This window comes from Tamandua tetradactyla, chromosome 1 (assembly GCF_023851605.1).
Source record: "Tamandua tetradactyla isolate mTamTet1 chromosome 1, mTamTet1.pri, whole genome shotgun sequence".
NCBI lineage: Eukaryota > Metazoa > Chordata > Mammalia > Pilosa > Myrmecophagidae > Tamandua > Tamandua tetradactyla.
This window is the reverse complement of record NC_135327.1, coordinates 186,553,408-186,559,833: the sequence shown is the minus strand read 5'-3', so window position 1 is coordinate 186,559,833 and position 6,426 is coordinate 186,553,408. Positions and strand designations below refer to the sequence as shown.

The 6,426-nt window shown below is 39.2% G+C and overlaps 1 pseudogene; it reads right to left on the bottom strand.

Moving 5' to 3' along the window:
* Positions 1-4,990: 4,990 nt before the first annotated feature.
* LOC143681881 (olfactory receptor 6V1-like) lies at positions 4,991-5,862 on the bottom strand (annotated as a pseudogene).
* Positions 5,863-6,426: the final 564 nt, after the last annotated feature.

Sequence of the window (6,426 nt, the reverse complement as noted above, 5' to 3'; positions counted from 1 at the left end):
CAATAAATATCCCTCTCAGCTCTGCTTTACTGCCTCCCGTAAGTTTTGATATGTTTTGTTCTCATTTTCATTTGCCTCAAGATATTTACTGACTTCTCTTATGATTTCTTCCTCATTCTCTGCAGGCCGGAAAAGTTACAGTGACTTTCAAAAAACCCCTATATCCACCCCTGCCAGAGTGTGTTTTAGACAGAGACTGGGCTCTGCATTTTGTAGTTTGAAATTATTGCTGATATCCCAGTCCCTGGGGTCTAAATTCTTTGAGAGCGAGCTACCACTTATGCTGGGCCCTGCCCCTTTTTCTTGGGGAAGATCTACCTTTTAGGGAACTGTCTCCACCATCTGGTTAGTTACTTTGTCTCTCAGTCAACCCTACTTCCACCACTTCCTGGATCAAGGCTGAAAGTGAAGACTAGTAGCTGCTTTCATTAACGGCTATCTAAAAGAACAAAAGTAGCTGTTCTCAGAACTGGACCCCAGCATTCTATGTTTGATAATCAAGAGCTGGAGTTCATATTGGTTCTATGTGCCCTTTTCTTAGGGCACAGCCCTTTTCCAGCAATCTGAGCTCAGCTAACTCCAGAAGCTTCTATTTTTTCCATCAGCCCTTTTTCCTCCCTGCTTGGAGCAGGCTGTAATGAAACTCCTGGTTTCTTTCTTAAATGCATTGTAAATTTATCTGTACTTATATCTGGCATTCAGCAGTCCAAATACATTAATCAAATCCACAATTAATACCTGAATGAGTTAAAGCCTAAATAAATTACTCTGGGTTATATGAGGGAATCTCACTAACCTTGACAAACCAACAAGGTCTCACACCCTATTCAAAATTCCATGTACTTACAGTGTTCTACTAAACTGACCATACAAGTTAAATTAGACAATATGCTACCCAAAATATAAATTTTGCACTAAATAAATTTCCTCTGTCCCTTTGGCCCAACACAGAATTTGAAGTTTCAAAATACGGACCATATCATTCTTTATCATGTATTCTGATTTACCTTAGTCCTATCCGGATCAGCTTCTTTCATATCTCTCCTTGAAGACTAATCACTTCTTCAAATTTTTAAACAGTTTCTGAATGGGGTAATCCTGACTTTCATAGCTTCAGAGCTCTAACTCTGGGTCTCAGGTGTCACATAAATACCCAAAGTTTCTGGAAATGACCAGGTTATATACAAACAGCTCAGTATCTCAGAGTTTAGAAATAACAGTTACAACCTCTGAATATATGTGACTGCTATAAGAGCTTGCAATCTATGACCCTTTATAGTAGACCCCAACCTGTTAATCTATGCTCTGCAGAGAAAAGAAGAAATATTCAACTTCCCTATTTTGGGAATTCCTGATATTCTCAGCAATGGGGACAACCAAATCAATAGGCTGAGCCCTGGATATTGGGGTTTGCCCCTATGGAAATTATCCCTGCAAAGGAGAAGCTAAACCTGCTTATAATTATGCTTAACAGTCACCCCCAGAGGACTTCTTTTGTTGCTCAATTATGGCTTCTATCTCTAAGCCAACTCATCAGGTGAACGCACTGCCCTTCCCCCACAAAGGACATGACTCCCAAAGGTGTAAATCTCCCTGGCAATGTGTAACAGTACTCTTGAGATGAACTGGGATCCAGCATTATGAGATTGAGAAAGCCTTATTGACCAACTGGGGGAAGAAAGAAATGAAACAAAACAAGGTCTCAGTGGCTGAGAGATGTCAAACAGTTGAAAGGTTATCCTGGACATTATTCTTATGCATTATTGTCATGGTCAGGTTCATGTGTCAACTTGGCCAAGTGGTGGTACCTATTTGGTCGGGCAAGTGCTGGCCTGTCTGTTGCAATGAGGACATTTCATAGAATTAAATCATGATTATGTCAGCTGCATCCACAGCTGATTCCATTTGTAATCAGCCAAGGGGAGTGTCTTCTGCAATAAGTGATGCTTAATCTAATCACTGGAAGTCTTTTAAGAAGGATTCAGAAGAGACAGGCTCCTTTCCTGCTTTGGCCGGCAAGTCCCTCTTGTGGAGTTCGTCCAGACCCTCCATCAGAATCATCAGCTTCACAGCCTGCCCTGCAGATTTTGGACTCTGCATTCCCATGGTTACATGAGACACTTTTAAAAATTTTATATTTGCTACTGTTTCCTGTTGATTCTGTTTCTCTAGAGAACCTTAACTAATACAATGATATAGATATCCCTTTTTAGTTATGGTATATTGGAGTGGCTGGGGGGAAATACCTGAAGCTGTTGAGCTGTGTTTCAGTAACCTTGATTCTTGAAGGTGATTGTGTCATAGCTTTTACAATGTGACTGTGATTGTGAAAATCTTGTGTCTGATGCTCCTTTTATCCAAGATATGGGCAGATGAGTAAAAGAAAAATAAAGATAAATAATAAATAAAGAGTAAAAAAAAATTGAGTAGATTAAAATACTAGTGGTCAATGAGAGGGAGGGGTAAGGGTATAGGATGTATGAGTTTTTTATTATTTATTTATTTTTTCTTTTTCTGGAGTGATACAAATTTTCTAGAAATGATCATGGAGATGAATACACAATTATGTGATGATACTGTGAGCCATTGATTTCATATCATGTATGGACTATATGTGTGTGAAGATTTCTTAATAAAATTGTTTTTTAAAAAAAAAAGTATCTCACTAATTTGTCATTCACTCAACTCTATGGAGCAAGTTTTTCTTCAGAGGACTCAGGAGACCAAGCCAAACTTACCTCCAGCTGAGCTCACAGCCTTGATTCATTCTCTTGCCTCTACCTATACTGCTTCTCTCATTCTCCTTTCTTTGAGAGCCCTCCCAGTATAATCACCTCTTCATTTTTCTGTTTCTGGGAAGCCCAATCCAAGTCAGTTACCATCTGAAGTAGTCCTTACAGTCTAATCTTATGATGGAAATCAGTAGGTGGGTCACTTGCTAACCAAATATTAATGGACATGCCATTTCTGACAGTATTAACAGACCCTAGAATGATTGCAATGAGGTAGAAGTGCATTCCTAAGAGTTTATCATTGACAAATTAGATTTGAGAGTTCAAGAGAAATAATAAGTTAAGGAGTTGGCAATTTGGTAAATGTTGTTAAATCTATTGTGGAGGAGAGAAAATGACAGGAAAAGACAATGGTACAAATGTTTTATACCAAAGCAAAAATGGGACATAATAGTCTCTCAGAATATGTATATCTGGTAAAACAGATTTGCCACAAACCCCTGCCTCCTTGCAAGTAAGTATCTCTAATCATACAGTAAAGAAGTTTATCCTTTTGAAAATCTCCATGAATTTGTCCTTCCTGGAACTCAAATAATACCAGAAAGATTTTTTAAATTATTTTACCAATGGAAATTTATGTAGTTTTAATTTAAGTTCAGTTTTCTCTGCATTTCTTTCAGATTCATGGGTAATCTTGTCAATTCAAATTTCATAATGTCCATCTTATATTCAATGTGTAACTCAGGTGTCATCTCATTAGAAAACCATTTCCCAGTGTCCAATCTGATCTTGGTACTCCTGATATGTGTGTTCATAAAACTGCACAAGTCCATAAATTAATTTACTATACTCTATGGTAAATAGCTCTTTATTGTTTTTCTCTTCCTTTGGCTAAAAGATTTGTATAGATAAAGACCATCTATGTTTTATGTGCCTTGGTATGCTGTACCAATACAGCATCTGGCAGGTGTAATCCACTCATTGTTGGTGGAATAAATGAGTAAATTGAATAAGTGTATGATTATATAATGAAATCTGTATAGATTGAAAAACAATAACTTTATTTTGTAAGTATTATTCCTCCACTTAATCTCATGTAGCCCAAGAAATCCTAGTGCACATATTGAGCAATGGGGCACATGATGAAATAAAAAACACGCACATGCACAGGGGCTGAGTAATTTCATTATATTAGAGAATAGTTTCATTATATTAGAGAATAATTTCCTTTTCTTGAAAGGAAAGTCAAGTGTATTCTAGTTTGCAAGCTGCTGGAATGCAATATGCCAGAAACAGAATGGCTTTATAAAAAGGGGAATTTAATAAGTTGCTAGTTTACAGTTCTGAGGCCGAGAAAATGTTTTCTAAAACAAGTTTATAGAAATGTCCAATCTAAGGCATCCAGGGAAAGATACCTTGCTTCAAGAAGGCTGATGAAGTTCAGTGTTTCTCTCTCAAGTGAGAAGGCACATGGTGAACAGAGTCAGAGTTTCTCTCTCATCTGGAAAGGCACATGGTGAGCACGGCATCACCTGCTAGCTTTCTTTCCTGGCTTCCTGTTTCAGGAAGCTCCCTGGGAGGTGTTTTCCTTCTTCATCTCCAAAGGTCGCTGCTGGTGAACTCTCTGCTTCTCATGGCTGTGGTTCTGCGGCGTTCTCTGTTGTGGCTTTCTCGTGGCTCTGTCATTCTTCTCTGCTCTCTTCAAATCTCTTACTTTCTCCAAAATGTTTCCTCTTTTATAGGATTCCAGGAAAGTAATCAAAACACATCTTCACCTAATCAGGCTCAATAGCCACACTGATCATGTCACATCTCCATGGAGATAAGCTAATTAAAGTTTTCAACATACAGTACTGAATAGGGATTAGAAGAAATGGCTACCTTTATAAAATGGGATCAGGATTAAAACATGACTTTTCTAGGGTACGTAAATCTTTTCAAACCAACATAATGTTCTTTCCCTTTACTGAAAGTCCCATTCATGGCTTCTCAGCCTCCCCCTACTTTCAGAGCTACCAGTAGACATAAGGAGCACTTTCATGGTGATAGTAGGAGAGCTTCAGGTCAGAAAGAGTAGTGTTGAGGGCTCATTACAGATGTCACTCAGAGACCCATAGAAACAAACCTTAAGAAATTTGGCAGTGATGTTTCCTTTCAATCTGGTACTCTGCTCGCGCACAGAACTTCTTGACTGAGTTTGATGAGGACCTCTGGCTCATAATATGACTTGTGAATGTCTTTTAGCTTTACATATGTCTTCATATAGCTGCCTTGACTGGCTCATTGCCATAAGTAAAGATAAAGGGCTTGAGAAATTGGGTAAGGACTGAAGTCAGCAAGGCTACAATCTTGTTCATCTCCACAGAGTATGATTTTCCAGATCTAGCATATGGGAAGATGATGCTACTGTAGCCAATGAAAACCATGGTGTAGAAAGGGCCATGTGTAGAAAGCCTTTTGATGTCAACTGTCAGAGGGGAACCATAGCATTGTGGTCATGATGCAGCTTGTGGGAGATCAGAGTCACTAGGAAAGAGCTGAGGCATAAGGCAAAGGTCATCAAGTCCTAGAGTTCTAGCAAACCTGTGCCTGAACAAGGCTGTAGCAGCAGAGGAGCATTACCATGGGAGTGACCAATGACATTGCCATGACAATAATTGAGATGACTCTGTGAGAGGAGAGTAGGGACCATGGCTAAGAAAGGACCAACAGCCTTAGCCAGTTGGATATATACAGCCTAGCTCATCATAGCATCATAGCACAGTGAGTGACAGATGGTGTGTAAGTGTTCAAGGGCCCTGTCTGCCAGGATAAGGAAGGGTATGGAACACAGGGAATTGTGGAAGTAGAAATGGGCCATGTAACTGGTGAAGAAAATGACCTTGTGGATAACCAGTAGATCTGAAAGCATCCTGAGGATGGCAGTCATGGTCACCAAGATCTCCAATATGGAAACATTTTCTAGGAAGTACATGGGAGTATGAAAATTGGTGTTGCCATACCACGATGATAATGATTTGTTTCTCACGAGGGTGAGATGATGAAGCATAAGGAAGTGTACATACAACAGATCCTGTAGCTCACCAGAAGAGGAGAAGCTCAAGTTGAGGAATTTGGCAGGGTGGATCATTTTGTAATGATTGAGATGCTGGGTCTCTGAATGGAAAGGAAACAAAAGAGAAAGATGGGAGAAACAGATATAAAGACATAGATTTGGAGACAGAGACCCACTGGCCATGAAATAGTAAAAGACAGAATCAGAGAAAGAGAAGCAGGAAGAGAAATGAAGATTGTAATAAACAGAAGTATACAGAGAAAGAGATAAAGGAAGAAAGGAATATGAGATTTATAGAGAAACAGATTTAGGGAGTGAGAGAAGTGAAAGGCATAGGAAGACATTGATAAAGAGTGAGAATACTAGAGAAGAGCAGTATAAGAAAGACAATAGAACAAATATTGACACTTAAGAGAAGGCAAGAAGGAAACAAAGAGAGACAGAGAGAAGCAGCAGAGGAAGTCCAAAGTTGGGAGAGGGAGAAACATGGAAAGAAAGACATAGAAATAGAGGGGGTCGCTCAGAATTCCCCAGTGTAGGGTGATACTGGGTGTTATGAGCAAGAGGCTGTGCACCAAAATCCTTTTAACAGGACCTTGCAAGTCTTTATGTGGTCTCTTTTTCTTGAGAATCCTTACT